The following is a 20,750-nucleotide window of genomic DNA, read 5'->3' on the forward strand; positions in this document are numbered from 1 at the left end:
ATTTTGTCTTTCCCCCTGGTCAAATCTTGCTTCCCTGTGCAATGCAGATGATAGGGTGAACGTGACCTTTTCTTAGATGCATTTGGCAAGACGCTCTCTACTGTATTTTCCTGAATGCCCAGCCTAGGTGAAGTCCAAAGAAGCTCAGATTGAAAGAAGTGTTGATGTCGAGTTTTAAAATATGCTAACCTGGATTTTGATATTGTTGCAAAACATGTTACTTCAGTAACTAGGTTTGAGAGTGTGCTACACAGGAAGCATTACCAAAGCAAAGCAAAATGAAATCTGTTTGTGTGATGATCCCCCTCTTTAAAGATGACAGCTAGACAACAGCCTCTGAGCATATTCTCAAGAGGTTTTATCCTATGAATAATGAAGCTGTCGGATCTGCTTTGGGATTGGCTCTGGCTATTCACTACTGTATACTTACAAACATTTTGTACACAGTAACCAAAATATACACTACTGCACTTTCTTTTATCTAGCATGATTGCAGTGCAAAATTTGCTTTAGCTACTCATGACAGAACTAAGTAGTCCTGTTTTTGCCCAAGCTTAATGGGAAAAAAATGGTAAATGATAAAAAAGGAAAATTGAGGTACTGTACTGTACTGCAATTTAGGTAGTAACAGAGGTTGGTATTTTCAAATCTAGCTATGGAATTTAGGGACACAATTCCCATTATTTGTAATTGCCCCTAGTCAGCTTTGAAAATCTCAACCAGAAAGTGCTAATATCGAGCAGCCTGTTTATATAAACACACAGGTATTTTCCCCAGATAGATAAAATGAAGATGTTAATTAAGTGCAAGATTAATGAAACAAATGTTATCCCTGATTTATCTAAGAACAATCACGAGGTAGAATATTGAAGGAGGATTTCATAAATAAAGTATTTTGAGAGCAAAAGGTACCGTATAAATAGAACATAATATAATATCATTCCGTCTATTGTTTGTATTTTTTAATAAATTGACAAATTTAGGAAACAAGTTGCACAGAAAAGATAGCGTGTAAATGAAGGGTAAATTCAACGTCTATTTTAAAAGGGAAAATGCGAGCAGAATGTAGTCATTTGTATCCACACTGCTGTAAATGCAGAGTAGTTGCAATGGAGTAATTAACGAAGTCACATTTACATTGATAATAACTGAGCACAGAATCTGTTCCCAGAAGTCTGGCGACATACTCAATTTTTCATCACATTGAGAGAGTATCCTCCTCCCACAAATCAAGCCTCTCGTCCTCTTAGCAAGTAGCAAGGTGTCTCAAGAACACAGGGCCCAGTCCTACAGGGTCCTGAGCATTCTGAGGGGCGCTCAGGACCCAGAATTGCTACAGAATTCAAGAGGAGTTGAAGGTATTTACCAGCTCCTGGGGCTTGTCTATATGGTGTGTTACCATGTGGCAAGTCAGGGTGAGAATCTACAGTGCCCCTGCCTGCCTCGCAGTAACCGCCTGTGTAGACACTGCTATGAGGCAGTGAAAGTCCTGGAGTGCAGTTTGCCTTACTACTGCTTGAAAGCTAAGTAGCCACATTTAATACGCCAAGCCACACTCCAACACTTTCAGGGCACTGTTGCTGCATCCACATAGGAGGTTGCTACATGGCAAACTGACATACTGCAGATTTATACCCTGCCTTGCTGTGTTACAAAGACATTGCAGAATCAGGCCCATACCGCAGACCCGTTATTTAGGGCTGAGAGACTTCTGAGGCATGGAGCATATGCAATACTTCAGGAAGTCAATGGGAGCTGAGGACCCTCGCAGTCATTATTCAAGACACTCGGCAGCTTGAGACACTTGGTCCCTCCATAACTGGTTACATATATTATCACTCCCCCTGGCTGAGTAAATTTCCCTTCCTTAAGATGTTCTTGAAAGGTTTGTTCACAATAGAATGTGACTAGAGCTGATTGAAAGATGCCAATTATTTCTCATAGGACGTTATGTACCGTTTAAATTTTCCCAAAAGCTATGTTTTGCAGGAAAAAAGGAAGCCAAAAAAATAGGCAACGTTTTCATAAAAACCTAGAAAATTTCAACTCCCATGAAGATTTGCCACAAAACTCTTCATTTGGGTCAAAGAACCATTTTTCATTCCAAAATTGACAAAATTCAGCCAGCTGTTGACAGGATTCACATTCTTTCTATTGCCGCCTCTCTCCCTCGTAGATAGGAGCTCAAGACGAACATCTAAAGGGCAGATTGCACCGGTCAGCCCAGCTCTGAGCCAGGTGCGGGGTGCACACTGCACCAGTCCTTTAACAACTCGGGAAGGGATTGTGACTCAGTTTCCCCATGGCTCTGGTGAGGAATAGTTTTCTGCTAGCCTATGCCAGGAGAATGTTACAATCTCCCCGCAACAGCTTAGTTGCATTGACCAGTGCATTGGAGAGGGAGAGATTCAGTTCATTCTCTTCCTCTAATCCTGCATGCCTGCCCCAAATCCAGGTACCCCATACAGAGGCAGAAAGGGGTGGATCCTTATTCCCATGCCCATAGCATATAGTCCAATTTACAATCTGTCTAACCACGGTCCACCCTTTCTCTATCCCTTGTTATCCCCTCATTCCTTGTACATTTGATGTAGACTAGAAGCTTTTTGGAGCAGGCCCTTTCTTTAAAGGCAACCCTGCTGGAAACTGAAACGCAGGCCAGATTGTCCATTTATCGACGGTCACTAATAAAAAAAACCCCTAAGGAATCAATTGCTAACAAAAGAAAAATGGATTTTGTTAGTGTTGATGTGACCAAAGGCAGAAACGGAGCTCAACAAGAACGTCAGAAAACAAGATTGCCTGGGAATTCATGGGGTAGCCAAGCATAGTAAAAGTATCTAAATAATATATAGCAATTTGATAATGGGCTACTGAGCATGGTCCTCCTTATGAAGCGATGCTTACAAGCACCAGAGCTCTGAGACATTATATTATAAATAAAAGCTTGCCAATGTATCTGAAGAGGTCCAGTATAGAGGTTTACAAACATTGTGCTATATTATTAAAGATATAGACTTTTATCCCAGAAAGGATCACACTGAGTCTGACCATAGAATTTCACCCAAGATTCTCAGCATACTTTCTGTGATGCAAAGCATAAGCCCTTCTAGCAAAGTAGAACGCAGTACATTTGCTTGCCAAACGGTACTGCTGTGGTTATGATGAGAAGTGTTTCTTTAATCAGCAAAATAAACCAATAGATTTGACACTTCCTCACACTCCAGAGACATTAGGTTTATCAAGGCTAAGGAGGAATACTTCTGGGAAAGCCCCCTGTTAAAACCTCAGTCGCTTATGTGCAGAAGTGAATGTGAAATTCAGGTAAAGAAACAAATAAGGCCACTTTGCCTTGGTCTAAGACAAAAGACAGAATCAGGAAGAGCTGAGTGGGAACAATAACTCTTCCACATGAGAAATGTAGCTGAACTTCCCCAGAGCTAACAGCTCATTCACAGCTGTTACCTGTCTTTTTGGAACCTAGCAAATAAGGACCCATTAAGGGCCCATAGTTACTTCCTTTCAGGCTTGATTTAGATTTTGACATGGATCCTGAGTTTCTTACTAATGTTTATTATGATAGTGCCTACGGACCATTTAGGATCAGAGCTCCATTGTGCTAGGGCTATACAAACCCAAGAGCAGATAGTCCCCTGCCCTGAAGAAGTTACGTTCCACACAAACAATGGGTGGGGGAAAGGAACAAAACACAGAGACAGAACGATCTATGCGACAACAGCAAACACGACGTTTGTTCCAGGATTTATTTATTTTTTGCTGTCACAGGTGCTGTTTAGTTCAGAGTATATTTGCTGAACAGAAAGACAAGGGAAGGGAGAGGGGTGAGTGGGCATAACAACACTCTCAGAGACTATTTCTGATTGTTTTATTGTCTTGGGGCATCACTGTTTGGGTTACACTGAACATATAAAAAGAACGAGGAGTACTTGTGGCACCTTTTTGCTGATACAAACTAACATGGCTACCACTCTGAAACTGAACATATAAATACCCTAGCAGGGACAGTGCCTTGTCCAAGGTCCTGATATCCTTCGGCTGAACCTGGAAGTCAGTCCTGCAGATCGGTCCCTAGTGAGTCCCCTCACGAAAGCCATTCAGCATGGCCCAGTCTCTGCTCACACTAGAGCTATGTTAGCAAGAGAGATTTAAATATTTTACATCTGTGGCTGTAGGTGTGGATACAGCAGTATGGCATGCATTGGTAAAATGGCTCATCTCCATCTATACTAATTAGGGCCTGGTCAGTGTGTTGGGGGAGGGATAGCTCAGTGGTTTGAGTATTGACCTGCTAAACCCAGGGTTGTGAGTTCAATCCTTGAAGGGGGCCACCCAGGGATCTGGGGCAAAATCAGTACTTGGTCCTGCTAGTGAAGGCAGGGGGCTGGACTTGATGACCTTTCAAGGTCCCTTCCAGTTCTAGGAGATAGGATATCTCCATTAATTATCATTATATTATTAGGGGAACAGAGTTACCAGGCTGCTAGCAACTGTGTTTAAAGGCCCGATTCAGAGGGGGCACAAAGAGCCATTAAACAGCACAGCAGTAAATAAGCATCTGCTATTGTGAGCAGTGAATACGTGTGTGTCAAGGGGGAGAAAGGGAACATGGCAGGAAAATCCACCAACAAGAGGATTTAAAGAGGTGTCATATAAAACCAAGATGGCTTTTTACTCTCCCACTATTTTTTTTCTGCATCAGCCTCACATTTCTGCGAGTTCAGTGTGTAAACTATGCCCACGTATTGTCCTGTAGAGTGCACCAATATTCATATAGATCGATATTAAACACAGTAGAATGATTTTACTCATCACTGACATCCACCTCACATGTGGCTGTAACACAGAGGCTTTTCAGCAATACAGGACAACACCATGGAAAGACAGGAGATAGAGAACACTGGATCCAATGGAAGGCTGTAAATAACGTCCCCAGAGAGCAGAATAACCCCTAATGGAATTCGTATAGGATGCCAGGAAAGCAGCGCAACTTCTGCTAAGATTGCAGTGGGATCTTAAAGCCACGTACAATCTTTCAGTTCATTTATGACACAGGGGCCCCTCCAAACATCCTTCCCCATCTGACCCCTTTAATGCAGAACTTAGTCCGAGGAAAGAGCGCTTCCAAATAAGCTGTCACTTTCTGCAGCCCGCTGGGCTTACATGACGGACTCTGCTCCTCGTACAAACCACACCCAACATGTGAGAGCCGGCAGTCTCGCAGCCCAGAGGGGAAGCTCTTACACGCTATGTTCAATGCCTGATTAATCTTTCAGAGATGCTCACTCACACAGCTTCGTTTTAGAAGCGTATGAATAATGTACAGCAGTGGAATTTGCAAGATGGCTCTGTACCAGGCAGATGCATTAAGTGCTCTGATTTAGATACCAGGGGCATAGGGCCTGATTCTCTTCACACTGGTGGAAATCCATTCACTTCAACGGAATTACTCCTGCATCAGGGAGAAGATAATCCGGGGCAGACAGTCTCTAGGGAAATAAGCCCCTTTCTCATTGGCATCAGTTTTAGAAAATCCATTTTCAGAGCCATCTGCGAGGAAAGGGGAGGATGTGGTCTTTGGAAATACGTTGTCACGGGCTAGTTTGTGGCTATATGGAGGGGCAGCGTGTTTGTACGTCAGCCACGGAGCAACAAAAACCTCACGGTAAGTGAAATAGAATGTGTTTTGTCTCTCTAACCTTCGTAGAAACATAGAATATCAGGGTTGGAAGAGCCCTCAGGAGGTCATCTAGTCCAACCCCCTGCTCAAAGTAGGACCAATCCCCAATTAAATCATCCCAGCCAGGGCTTTGTCAAGCTGGGCCTTAAAATTCTTTCAGGTGTTACTTGTGAAGGATGTAAAAGCAATCTTTCCTAGTGATAGTGCCCCGAGAGGGCTCATCCAGAAGACCATACCTGTGCCCACCCTGTTAACATTGTTCTGAATTTTATTCAGAATTTTTCAGAAGCTGGCTGAGGTTCTTCCCAGTTCTCTATCATGCTGTTAAAGGGAATGAAGTAATACTGGAGATAGGAGCATCTGCAATGGTTTTTAGAAACAGAGCAACAGAGAGCGTTGTCTCCTCTCCATGTTCGATGGAGCTGTTGCTTCAGTGGAAGGTTGTTTGGTTTTTTTAAATGTGTCACCCAACACTTAGTCTTACAACTAATAAACAAGGAGTACTAAGTTTCAGAGAAGGAAAGCCAGATAATCAGAAAGACAGGTGGCTGAAAGCACACCGATCAAGGGCTATTGTATTCACTCCAACTCTGGTTTGCTTTGCAAAATACTGAGAGTGCAGAGCACTCTAATAAAAGCAGTGGAACATTATTATTTAAGTAGCAACATCCATTCAGCTCCCAGTGCTTATGTGTCCACATCATAAAGCTCAATACTGCATTGGCAGCATTGTTTCACAGCCTCAGCAAAGGCACCAACAACTGAATGCGTCCCCTCTGGCCCTAGAGGTGATGCTTCTTGGTCGAGGTGAGGCACAGTGACCATGGAAGTGTGGAGGAAACTTACACTGTACCTGAAACACATCCATCTCCAGAGCTGTCTATCTGGCACTTGTCAAGAGCACTGAATTCACACAGGAATTCAGACCAGCAGGCACTCTGTTTCCTTTCCCCGCCTCCCAGATTAATTCAAATGCATCACTGATTAAAGATGCACTTCTACTGCCATTTCCCAGAGTGCTTTCTGGCTGCAGGCAGAAGCATCAATTATTCATCCAGCCCAAGCGTCTGCTCCACAGCATTGAAGTCTCAGGAGGTTCACTTTAAATCACAGTGGGGTCCAGGCTGTATGTTTTGTTTGTGTTGACACACACAATGGAAGTGGCTTTGCTGAACGTATCCAGGTTGCAAAGGACTCTGTGTCAAGATTCGGCGGCGGCATAACACGTAGCTCCAATAAGGGGCCCAAGAATCTGAAACAGCACCCGCTCAGCAGGCTTCCAGGAAGCCCATTAGAGCTGGCAAGAACGCCCCATTTGCCCTGAAAGGGTACGTCTACACTTGACTTTTCAGTCACGTTAACACGTTAATGTAATTAACATATGGTAATGAACTGATTCTAGTGTACACACTACACAAATATTAGTCCTTATTTGTTTTTAATGGTAGCTACATACTCAGGAACAAACATTTGTAAAGTGGCGATGGTAGAATATACAATCATGTTAGTTACTGTGTGTTAACACAGCTGAAAAAGCCAAATATAGATTTGTCCAAGAAGTGGATAGGTCCTGTAGGATCTAGCACTGGAATAGGGGATAATGCTATGAAATTCCTTGTGTACCTAAAATGTTGACTTCTTTAAGTGCATAAGGAATGGTGGATCAGAACCCATGTGTCTTTCTGGACCCATGAGGCATTATAACTTAGCGATAAAGTGGAAACCACACTATTACGTTGCTGGATTCAATAGGGTTAGATGGATGTCAACCAAAAGGCAGAAAATGTCCTAACATCTACACCATAGTGTGTTCTTCCCAGTCAACCCACTCTTTCATCTTGCCAGGTGAAGTGTCTTTCTAGGAAGCTTTCCAAGATTGATCTGGCTCCTGCTCATTTGCCTAGAAAAATTAGACTGACCAGCAAAGGCTTTACAGTCTTCAAGGCATTTTTCCATCATTTAAAAAAAAAAATCTCCACAATGTTTCATATGGGCACCTGGGATGCTTAAAACCTAGATCATTTCCTTCATGAATCTCTCTTCCTCCATTGCCCACGGGGGGGTGTTGCCTGCCCCCCTCCCCAGGGCCGGCTCCAGGGTTTTGGCCGCCCCAAGCAGCCAAAAAAAAAAAAAAAAAGCTGCGATCGCGATCTGCGGCGGCAATTCAGCGGGAGGTCCTTCGCTCTGAGTGGAAGTGAGGGACCATCCGCCGAATTGCCGCCAAATAGCTGGACGTGCTGCCCCTCTCCAGAGTGGCCGCCCCAAGCACCTGCTTGCCAGGCTGGTGCCTGGAGCCAGCCCTGCCCCTCCCCCAAAGAAAAGAGCGATGAGGAAAGTATTCAAGAAGGAAATACATTGCTGTTTCAAATACACATGGGCCTGGGCTGCTAAGTTAGAGTCTGGAGTTGAGGTTTGGAGAAGCTGGAGGACATGGAGAGCAGAGGGGGGGTCAGACCATTACAAAAATAGGAGTTGTCGTAGTTGGACACAAACAGTAAACAAATTATTATTTATATGGTGTCTAAGTGTACATGGTGATTTGCAAACAAAGGACAAGTAATACATTTTTCAAAAGCACTTAAGTCCCATTTTCAAAGTGACTTAGCACTCAGGAGCCTTAGTTTTAACAAAAGTCAGCGGGATTCAGGCTAAGTGCTTTAGCCTCTCTTGAAGATAGGACTTACCCAATGCCTCTGCTCTAAAGAGCTTACATCACAGGTCCACCCATTTCAAACCTGGACTCATAAGAGCAACCCCGTCCGGTTTATAACAGAACTGCTATCAAGAACTAATCACACAATTAACAGTTTCTGGGATGGGGCCTCACATTTGACATTCAACAATGATGTAATTGGGGTTGAGGGTTAAGGTTTGCCAAAAAAAAAAAAAAAAAAAAAAAAAAAAAAAGGGCAGTCACGGACCATCTTGGTAATATTCCAAGAACCAGTACTTTCGTACCTTTCCTATTCAGAATCACATCCTCTTAAAATGTATCCATTAGATTTAAATGTAGGATCCACATGAGAACGGACAATTCCTGCTTTACTCAACATATGCTCTGTTCAGAGAACAGCTAAAGGATTTCAGTTGAATACAAAATAACCATGGAAACGAAGACTATCTTCCTCATTTAGCCAACTAGGGTATCAGAACATGGAGCCTATAGTTGTAGGGGGATGTGTTGCAATCAGAAAGACAGAATTTCCAAGTAAAGAAATAATTTATTCAGGGTACAAGAATTGAGGGGTTAGACAGGAATGGTTAGTAAAAAGTGTTTAAGCAGTCTAGTATGCACATTGCAGAATTAAGAGGTAAATGATTGTGCCCGTAAGGGAATGTGACATGAAGACTAGAAAACATTTTTATGGATTTCAACAAGCCATTGATGACTAAAAATTCTGAAGCCACTGATAGATTTTATTTATGTCTGAGTGTTCAAGAACCTTAATTACATACACACAGTCTAGCTACACAATTGTATGCCTACATTAGCTAAAAGCCCATGAAAATACACAGAAGGCACCATCTGTAGGCAATGTAGGCATGCTGTTATGCATCTAGATTGTATGCACAATGCTGTGACTGCACACAAATCTGGTGAGTGGGAAAATGCATCTAGTCACTTGCACACACAGGTTAGTAAACGCACATGCAACTGTCCTCTTGGGAACACAGCAGCGAGTGAAGATGATTGACAGAGGGCCACGTGAATTTTGAAGGAGGCATTTGAAGGAGTGGGAGGTGTTTCACAGAAGGGTACAGAGGGTGGCATGCAGGATAGAGTGGGAGAACGAGGCTGTGGGATCTGTGTGGGATGACGGAACAAGGGTGGGAGGCAGAGGAAGTGACAGCTGAGATTAATTACGGAGAGACAAATTGGAACAAGGATGGGGAAGGCAAATGAGTTACGTGACAGCACTGAGGATAAAAACAACAGACTCTAGAAGCTGTAAGTGGGAGGACTGGACAGATTAAACACTGAATAAACCATGCAAGAACACACCCCAAAACGGGAAAGCACTTATTCTAGTAACTAAAAATACATGTTCCTTTAAATGCTAGAGCAAGCAGTAGGAGGGAAAAGTTAACCCTCTTAAAGACAGGAGCATCCCCGAAGACGAGAGATTGTAATTATTTTGCATCTGTCTCTACCCAAGAACAATGAGATCAGATTGCCAAAGAGAAGGGCGGAAAGAAGAGAATGGGAAATATTAAGACTGCTCGAGTAGTAGAGAGCATCAGGTTAAGGTCACCCATGTAGAAGCAGGAGTACTTAGTGAGTATGGACAGAAGGGATGGGATGTTGTATGAAAAGAATGGGATCCACAGTCAGAACTGCGTCATGATCCTGTCCCACGTAGAGCATGGGGGTTGTGACGCCAGCAAGAATCATTGGGTTATGACCACCCTGCCCTTCCCATATTACTGAATGGGAAGTTGGTCCTGGCTAGATTAAAGGAGGATTCTGGGGTGGGAAAGGAGGTCACGGCACATAGAAAAAGATGAAAAGCCCCAACTCTCACATACACACACACGCACAGATCTGAAAACAGCATTGACTCAGCACCTACAATTTGAGCCAGATTTTCTAGAGTTCACTTCCCATTAAGACACCCAATTAAAATGGCGATTTCTATGGGGCTACTTGCATGCTTGACATTAAGCACATGATTAAGTGTTTGCAGGATCATGGCCTAAGCATTTATTAGGGAAAGTGCGTGTTCTCCCTCCCACCCCCCTCCATTTTTCAATCAAAACGTTGATGAAAAGTTTCAACCAACTCTGCTTGTTACATGGAAAATATTAGGAAAGCTTCATATAGGTGTTGCTACCAGCTGTATCTCTAAGGTCTAGCAATCCCCATGCTCCAGAACATCTCTTTACACTTAGTTTGTCTCACACTTGTCACTCACAGATCAAGGCATTTTACATTGGAGGCTTTGCATTTTACAGCTAGGGAAAGACACATTGAAGCAGCCTGTTCACGGTTGCCCAGCGGGCAAGTGTCAGGTCCAGGAATAGGACCCAAGTCCTAGTCCAATGCATACCCACTGGACCACATGATGGACGTGGTCTGACAATGGAAGGAGAAATGTTGCATTAATACAACTACCTTGTCACGCTCAGCACTAACCAAAGCATGTTACAATGGAGGGTGCTAACTGGAGCAAAGGATGCGAAAGGGAATGAATCACCATGGGAGGCTGGTGTCCTGATTCCAGAGCTCAGGCAGCAGATACATGACAGGCTTTGAGCTGCATTTGTAAAACAAGTGAAATGAAGCAGAGCTATGCAGGGTCTTGGAAATCAGGAGAGTAATTCTGCAGTAGATGGGAAGCCTGTGGAGGTCTTTCAGGATGAGACCCATAACCGGATGAGAATCCACAAAAGCAACTAGACTATTCCCTAGATTGCTTTTAATGACCAATCTTATCACTCATCACCAGAGCATGTCAAGAGTGGGGAAGACACTATAGGAAGGGGAGCTAATACATGCCTTGTGTATGGTGCCAGTTACTCCAGTCCATTTTATTTATTACTCAGATAGTTGTCAGAATTAATCAGGTCTTTAAAAAGTCACCATATATGTATTGAGGATCTCACTGCAGCCAAATCTGACCATCTAAAGGAAAAAAAAAACGATTGGGTGACGAGTGCCCTAAAATATACACTCTACATTCAGATTATTTAGTCTACTGCACTCAAACAAATCCTACGGCTCTTTTTGGAGACCAATCACAATGGCTACAAATTCAACTGATATACTAGAGGAAGAACTGATGAATAAGCTGGAGTGGGAGATTCAGACACTTATTCTTGGCCAGCCAGATTTTCCAGAAGTGCACAGCACCCACAATTAGGGCCAAATTTTAAAAAGAACCCAGCATTCGTTTAAGCACCTAAATGAAAGTGGCCAATTTTTCCATAAGAACCCAGCACCCACTGAGAAAAATGGAGAATCCTCTCTCCAGCACATGGAGAACAATTAGCGTAGTAACCATAATTCCATCAAGATCAGGGCCCTTTTGGTTTGGGAGCCCCTGCTCCATTCTCTATTAAATATAAACACTATCCAAGCAGGACTGTTTGGTCCTTTTGAGATATCCCAGTGTACTGCATCAAACTTCATTCAGCAAAGTATATCTCATACAGATTTTAGTGCTCATTGTTTAATTCCAAGAACAAGGTAAAGGAAAACCTGGTTTAAGATAAATGTGACAAACAAAATAAGCGGCTGTGAGGTCACATAGGTAGAAGGAATTCTGAACAGCAGTCGGAGAGAAAGCATCGTGATGCACAAAGTTTAAGAGAAGGAAAGATGCCCCCTCTGCTCGCTCAAGGATACTCACCGGCTTGATATTCCTCCAATCCTTTTGCTCAAGTGTCCCTCGTTTTGAGGGACATCACTTTAGTCCCAAAGTTCCACATACATCTGGTATCTCCTCACTGTTACTGCAGAAAATTTACCTCAGAAATAAAGAATCTTTCATGATTCGTTTATAAGTTGTTTATAAGTCGTTTATACCACAGGAAGGAATGCCATGCAACCTTTTGACTGTTCTGCATCAATAGTCAGGGCAACGTTCATTCTGAGTCTCTCACACATTGCATGCTACGTTTGGGCCTTGGCAGGTTGGGGGATGTGGGCGCCATTTTGACACAAAAATCCAAGATGGCAACTCTTCAATAGATTGTTGTGGAAAAATGACCACGCGTTGTGTTTGAATCAGAATCGCCTGAGGCCTTTTTATTTTCATGCATGCATGGGGGGTACCAGTAAACTAGCAATCCCCCTGATTACAGAATATTGCACAGCTTATATAGCATAAAACCACAATTACATGATACATACTCTTGTATTGGGATTGCTTGTTTTAGGATTGTGTTTTTGCTATTATTGTTGTAAGGGATATTGCTGTGTCTGTAATTTTTTACAACAATAATAGCAAAAAAACACAATCCTAAAACAAGCAATCCCAATACAATAGTTAATCCACCTATAGCAACAACATGGTGTGGTTTGTATATAATTTTGGTTACTGTACATAGCATGTCTCGACTAGTGCACAAGGAAGACAGTCGATAGGCTGTCTGAAAGGCACCTTTTTCTATTTGAAAAAAAAAATAGGTTCAGGAAGACGCTATCGAAAACCTAGGGAAAATAGTCACTGTTCATGACAATGTTTGCTGGGAGGGTAAGGGATTGGGGACCCTCTTAACAGAAGAAATAATTTAAGAGGGTCCTCAATCCCTTACCCTCCCAGCAAACATTGTTATGAACAGTGACTATTTCCCCTGGTTTAAGTTTATGCATGCATTGAAGCTGTGGGGGTTTTGATGGCCAGAGTGTCCATTGATTTTCCAATCCAAATATTGGGTGTTATTTTAGGGGCACCGACTATAAATCGGCTAGGTAAACCAGGTGGTTTTATTTCCCATATATCTCGGTGAATCACCCAGTCCCAGATCCATCCTCCCCATGGACCAGGCAGGATTCAGTATGTGGGAGCCCACATCCCTTAAACCGGTTCATATGTTTGGAAGGAGCACTGGGACTGTACACATCTTCACCCGGAGAACCTCCAAGTATGCCTCCATGGCCACAGATTAGATGGTACTCCTGAGGTGTCTGTGAGGGCAGTGGGCCAGGCCTGGTGTTTGAGGTCACTTTGAATGGTTGCTAATTGATCATTTAGAAAATCCTGGATCTCTGAACATGCTGTGTCCCACCGCAATGCCTCCCCAGCACCAGTGATGTTCCATACCATCTTTGCCAGACGTTTTTGGGTTAAGGAACCAAGGGCAGAAATGACATGTAATTCACCTACCCCGGCTTGCACCTGGGTTAGTTGTGCCCCTGTAATAAGTCCTGAGGCCTTTTTTAATTGGCATGTCTCCGCAAAGCCTGTTCACATCTTTTTTGCCTGGGAAACATACCATAGTTGCAACACCACAATATAGTAAAGGTTGGAAAATTAATCCCAAGCTTAGAGACTGGAGCAAGTTACAAACTCATATTGGTCTGGGCCTATGATTGATGGCACTTCAGGCAAGAACTCTAGGGTAAAGCCAGGTTTACCTCCTATACTCCTGTTGGTAGATGAAGGACTTCAACTATGAAGCTCCGTGGCTAAGCAGTAGTCTCAAAGAAGTGAATTCCCCTTAAGTGTGGCCTTGACCTTAAAGCCATACATCTGCAGTAAAACCTAGAAGAACAAGAGTACCTGGAGAGAATCAGTCATGTTTTGAGTTTCAAGAGCTCAGACATCCTGGGAGTATTGATTTAGTTGGGGATTGGTCCTGCTCTGAGCAGGGGGTTGGACTAGATGACCTCCTTAGGTCCCTTCCAACCCTGATATTCTATGATTCTATGAGAAGCCAACATAGTCACTGGCTATCACCCACCGTCTATGTATGTGTGCAAATGCAGTGACCAAGAAGTCACATAAAAGGGGTAAAGGGAACCAGCCAGGCCAAGGTAAATTGCACCTTCAGTTTATTCAGAGGATACGCAGGTGCCTAAAATGTGTTACTTTATGCTTAATTGGGTTTTAGAGCAACCCCCAAAAATTCTTTTTAAAGTCGCCCTCCTGACAGCACATGGCTGGTAGGTTTGTTGCCTCTGGAAACAATATTTGTGTAGCTATAGTCAGTTGCATAGGTACTCGTGGAGCTTGGTTCTACAGATGATAAAAATTGCAAAACTGTCATAGTAAATAAGCAAATATAAGGTGATCCAAAGAAGTATTTAATACTAGATTACTGCACCAATCTCCTGGCTAGGCAGCGTGTGTGCTCTCACTTGCACTTGTTAAGTATCAGCAGAGACTCAAGGTTTAACGGATGCCTGCAACTTGTTTCATCCACCTGTCTCAGCTGTAAAGACTGTAAACTTTGAGGCAAGGACTGTGTTTACACAGCAACGAGCACTATATTAATGACTGTATCATTGAGCACTTAGGGGCCCAGTCATGGAGCCCCGGTGGTCGGCGCTGTCCAGACACAATGGGGGTCTCAGTTGCGGGCGGGGGCTCTAGGAACTAGTTTAATAGAAATAAAGAATAGTGACCATAAAAAGCTGCATGAGTCTGGTGTCTGGGCTTACTGTGTATTAGCTTCTCACCCCATATTTATCAGCAGGGGAGGTGGTGTGGGGAATAGGCCTTTATAAACAAAATCAGGAACAATCCCTTTGGAGTCTGAGATTCAGAGAAACAAAGGAGTCTACTAACAAACCCAGAATCAGTGACCTCTTGTTTTGCATATTGATCACCTAGAATGTAAACCACATCTCTTGATTGCCAGCTACAGTGAATATCCAGGATGTAGCAGCAGAACAGTGGTTACACACACTGACACACACACACACCCCTTTTCCTCTCAGTGATTTGCTGTTCTAAAGGTCATACACCTATGTTCACCTCTGGCCCTCCGGATAACCTGATGAGTTATGTTTTTGTAGTTCTGGAGATGCAATTACTCACCTGACTTCAATTGTACAAGATTAGAATTCAGGAGAAAGCCCCAAATGCCCTGACACTTTGATTAGTCATGCTCCCTTGTTCTGCAGTAAAAACCCTACTGGCTGGGTTACTTCCTAAGAGGTGGTTCACGTAATAATGCGGATCTGATGGAGATCCAGTCCAAACTCCAGCTAGCCGGTTTACACCTGAAGGGTTATCACAAATGACCTATTCCCACATGTCATGCGTTAGGGAGAAACACCTGTGTCTGGCTGAATTTACCCTCTGTGGCATTTTGACGCCAAAAGCACATTTGACACTAACTTACGAAATTTTTCATCCCCTTGCCACATCCACCCATTGTTAACTCAGAAGGCGCAAGAGAATTTATGTTGCTATGAAACAGGCCTTTTGGTAGGTGTGAATGAGTTATTTCTAAACTTAGAAATGAATAGGTAACATCTACATGCCCGATCAAAGAATTGACACAGAGACAGTGAGATTTGTCATAAATTATGAATTAAGGGGCACTGGAATAGAAGAGGGTTAAATTTAGTTGCCACTCACTTTTTAATCTGGGATACAAGAAAGATTTTGATACAGAAAGATGAAGGGCAAAATGTCCAGAAGTATTTGAGATCTTGGTGCCACAATCCCATTACTTTCAAGGGGATTGAACTTCCATTGTCTAAGTCCTTCAGGCTCTGCTGAAAATAAATGTTCCCCAAAGGTTGCACATGCATCTTTAGACGATTATTATGGTCATGTCCCTTGCCTTGACAGAAGACATTCTTTTCCCATGCCATCTTGTCGACACACCCAGTCTCTGTGGCACTGACTACGCTAGGAAAATTAGGATCTGTAATTTGTGCTCCTCAGTAGAATAGGACATGTAGACAAGGCTGTCGAGAGTGGGGAAAAGTGGGGGACAATTGTACTGGGCTCAAGACCCCCGCCCCACAAAAAAATATCTACAGCAAGTGAAATGTAGCAAACATGACATACCAGGGACGCAAATTTCTCTCAGAAGGTTTGCACATAGGAAGATTCTGGCATTAAATCCATGTCCCCTAATCTTCCTCAGAAGAAAAGATATGGTAGTAAAAGCCCCTGAATCTACACACCAGCCTGCATCTTTGACACACCCAGCAAAGCTGTATTGGGGTGAGTTGCGGGTGTTAACTGTGCAGACATAGGCTTTGTAACCCAGATCTAACCCAGATCTGTAAGACCGACAGTATTTCAGTGCATAGAAACTTTGGTTTCCATCCTCAAAGTCCCCACATTCAACAACTGGGAACACCAGAGATTCCAATTCTACTTTGTGATATTGTTTTCCACGAATTAACTGAAAAAAATCAAGCTACATGGGAGAGGCAGCAGGAGAAGAAGAGATATCCCCAGTTTACAGGTATTCAGAGAACCCCAAAATATCCCTTCTCCAAGTGACTTCATATTGCCGAGTACTTACAAAAACCTATAATTAAGTATTGATATCAATGGGCAGACATAGCTTCATTTAAATTCTGACCATACTTGTAATGTCTCAGAATGCTGGCCACTCTAGGAAAGGGTTGTCCACAGACTTGGATGCTATGAAGTGCCAAATTCAGGCACATTATACATCTTTGGTTTAGATTAGTGGGGAAGAGCTGATCTTTACAGTTCTCCAAAGTACCATCAGAAGTGGGGGTGGGGAAGAGAAGCAAGCAGATGTGTAGTGACCCTATGTCACAGAGATAAATGTATCAAGCTTCAGAGGGGGAGGACAAAAGAAAGTGATTTGCAGTCAGCGGGGAAGGCCAAACCCAGATATTCCAAAAAAATTATGCAGGAGGGACAATACAACCAGTGATTTTAAAGTCGCTCTCTTAACTGCCCTGTAAAAGGCTAGAGAACCCACACATGCAAAATAAACAGTACAGTGAGTCATTCGTACTAGTCTCAACATCAAATGGTTTAACATTTCAGCCACTCCACAACGCCCAGACCAGCCCCTCTGCAGCCAAGTGTCAGAACATGAATTGCTGCCTAGGAAACAAGAGGGATTCCCTGAGATCAAACGATGCGGAAGACATACAGCAGGCTCACCAGACGAAAAAATTTTTTGTTCCTAAATAAAAGCAATTGGTGGTGGGGAGGGGAATCTCAGCCGTCTGAGTGTATGATCTCTCCTATATCCCCATTAAAATGTGCAACAAGATCTTCTATTGCAGACATTTGGAGCACAGTCAGATGGGGCGGTGGGGAATATCTCTTCTAGATTATGCTTTTGGAGTATACCATTTCAAGCAAGGCACAGACTCTCATCTTACTTGCCCTGAAGAATGCACTTATTAGCCCTTGAGAGACTCCACCTAAAGCAGCAGACAATGCACCATGTTAGACTTGCAGGAATTAAATTAAAACACCGTCAACATCACTATGTCCAAAGTCTCCCACCCACACTGGCATTCAGAGACCTTTGTGGGTTTAGCAAGGAGCAGGGAACCTTGGCTTGAATTATGCAAATATATAGTAGATATGCAAACAGAACAGCCGAAGGAGTGAGGAGTTGCATTAGCCCAAAATTGCTTACCTCTTTAAGCATCTTCTAGCATCTGTTTCCCAGCCCCAATATCTGCAGCAATTAATCTCTTCTCCCGTGCCTTCCCAATCAAAACAGCTAAGCAGATGAGCTTGTTCCATCCATCCTGCAGGCTCTTTGATTTGACAGGTCAGCTGCAGCAGCTTCCTTACCACGCCTGCCTGCTAGTCCACTTTCCAGCCAATATCACCCAGACATAGAGTTGGAAGAGAATTAGGGCTCCCACACAGACCCGGGGGCGGGGGGAGAATGCAGAAGTGAGACTTCACTTCCTCCCACCCTCCTTACGTTGGCATCAAAATTAAATCCAGGGCTCACATGATGTTGGAGGGGAAAGTGTCTATTTGACAATACCTTTGATGACAAAAGACCAACTCCCTACGCATTCCGGGCACCCTCTAGTGGTACATGTCCCCAACAACAGGGCACTGACTGGGGACTGCAATCCTTTACCCGCTCTCTCTTGCTGCAGTGTGGAAAACATGATGCAATGAGGCATTTTTATTACCATGTTTTTTTATATAAATGCATCCATCCAATTAATCCCTCCGCCATAGATTAACAAAACCTATTGAGAGCCAGGAGTTTTGTCTACTGTTTTTTTTTTTTTTTAATTTTGGTGTAAAAAAACCAGAATCCTATCACTGAGTTAGATTATGGAATAGTCTCCCAAGGGACATGATGTAAGAGCAGTAGGAATATCAGTTTATGGAACAATTCTGCTCTAGCAGAGGGAAGTTGCTGGGTGGGTGAGAATTATTCCATTAATTACACACCACAAGATTTCAAATTAGCACTGCCCTCTCTTATTTACACACACACACACACACACACACACACACAGCATTTTTTTTTTAACTCGGCTATTGTTTTTCAACATCAAAGCCTCAAATCCTGCCCAAGATTTAGAGGCGGGGAGGGATAGCTCAGTGGTTTGTGCATTGGCCTGCTAAACCCAGGGTTGTGAGTTCAATCTTTGAAAGGGCCATTTAAGGAACTGGGGTAAAAATCTGTCTGGGGATTGGTCCTGCTTTGAGCAGGGGGTTGGACTAGATGACCTCCTGAGGTCCCTTCCAACCCTGATATTCTAGGATTCTACGATCAAGAAGAGAACGTGTACTCAGAAGACCTCGGAACCTGTACCATCTCTAGAGAAGTGCCGTTGGGAAACAATCATGGCAATAAGATCTTTTCCCTGAAGCCACACTCACAAGTTGGCTGCACTGTTGCTGAGATGATGTCACTACGTAAAGCACACGAGAGATGGCTAACACAAGTTGCACGCTGGCTGGGAGCAGCAACGTATTAGCCATTAAGGTAGCAGAGAGCATCGTGACCTTTGCTACAAGGCCATGTATTGCTGCTGCTGAGTGAACCAGCTCCATGCTGGATGGCCTGTTGCAGAAGATGCATAACCATGTGCACCTGAGGGCAGAAGTTATGGCTTGGAAGGACATACCCATATCACCATCAGGCTACAGCAACTCAGGGTAAGATACTATGGGGACATGTAGCAGTATAAAAGCTTAAGATAGACAGGAAGTTAAGTTAAGCCATAACCCTCCATGCAAGCCACCCTGGGCGATGAGCAAGTTCAGATCCAGCAGCCAAAGAGAGGATTTGGGCTTTGTGTCTAGTACAGTGAAAATGGCTGTTAATTCTGGATGGAGATGAAGCCCTGTGGTGCATTTTACCTCTGGTGTTCTATGTACCCCCCAGGGAAGAGGTGGTCAGGGTTTTAGACTAGTTACTTCTATTTCCAAAGGGGAACTGAGCTACCATGGGTCAGGCCAGCCATGCTCTCTCAAGAATTAATGGAGATTTTTTCTGTATTAAAGGGGGGAGAGAGAATCAGGCCAGCAGTACTCATTTGTGTAGATGGTGCTTCTCCATTCTATTTAAGGTACTCATATTTCCCCCGTCACCATAGTATCTGAGCTCTGCCCCATCTTCAATGTATTTTTCCTCAACACCACTGTGAGGTAGGGCAGTGCTATTATTCCCATTTTACAGATAGGTGACAAAGGCACACAGAGGCCAAGTGACTTGCCCAAGGTCACACACAAAGTCTGTGGCGGAGCAGGTACGTCTCCCAAGTCATAGGCTAGTGCCCCAACCATAGATTCCAAGGCCAGAAGGGACCATTATGATCATCTAGTCTGACCTCCTGTATGACTCAGGCCAGCCCATAGAGCCTGCCCAAAATAATTCCTGTTAAAAATGTACACCCGGTTTCCACTTTAAATTTGCCTAGCTTCAACTTCCAGCCATTGGATCACTTTATAGCTGTCTGCTAGATCAAAGAGCCCATTTTCAAACATTTGCTCCCTAGGTGGCTACTTCTAAACTGTGATCAAGTCACCCTTTAACTTTCTCTTTGTTAAGCTCAATAAATGAAGCTCTGCACGTCTCTCACTATTAAGCACGTTTGCTAGTCCTTTAATCATTCTTGTGATTCTGCTATGGACCCTCTTCCATTTAACAACATCCTTTTTGAACTGTGGGCACCGGAGCTGGACACAGTATCCAGCCGTGGTTATACCAGTGTCAAATAGAGGTAAAATAACCTCTCTAACCCGACTTGTGATTCCTGTTTATGCATCCAAAAATTGCATTAGCCCTTTTGACCACAGAATTGCACTGGGGCTCATGTTCTGCTGATTATCTACCATGATCCCTAAATCTTTGTCAGAGTGACTGCTTCCCAGGATAGAGTCCTCCATGTAGTATGGCCTATGTTCTTTGTTCCGAGATGTATACATTTAGCCATATTAAAAACACATTGTTTGCAGCCAGCTTACCAGACAATCCAAATTGCTCAGTATCCGTGACCTGTCCTCTTCATTATTTACCACTCCCCCAATCTGTGTGTTATCTGCAAACTTGATCAGTGATTATAATTTCTTCCAAGTTATTAATAAAAGTGTTAAATAGCATAGGGTCAAGAATCAATCCCTGTGGGAGCCCACTAGAAACACACCTGCTCAGTGATGATTCGGCA

General features: G+C 43.4%; 1 protein-coding gene across 1 annotated transcript in view; it reads right to left on the minus strand.

The window, feature by feature from the left end:
- The window catches only part of ADD2 (adducin 2), a 106,127-nt gene extending 88,160 nt beyond the window's left edge, over positions 1-17,967 (minus strand). The window contains exon 1 of the mRNA XM_054020139.1: positions 17,741-17,967. The gene's annotated coding sequence lies outside the window, so the exon portion shown is untranslated. The remainder of the gene's footprint in view (positions 1-17,740) is intronic.
- Positions 17,968-20,750: the final 2,783 nt, after the last annotated feature.

The sequence above is a fragment of the Malaclemys terrapin genome, chromosome 2 (genome assembly GCF_027887155.1).
Source record: "Malaclemys terrapin pileata isolate rMalTer1 chromosome 2, rMalTer1.hap1, whole genome shotgun sequence".
In the NCBI taxonomy this organism is placed as follows: Eukaryota; Metazoa; Chordata; order Testudines; family Emydidae; genus Malaclemys; species Malaclemys terrapin.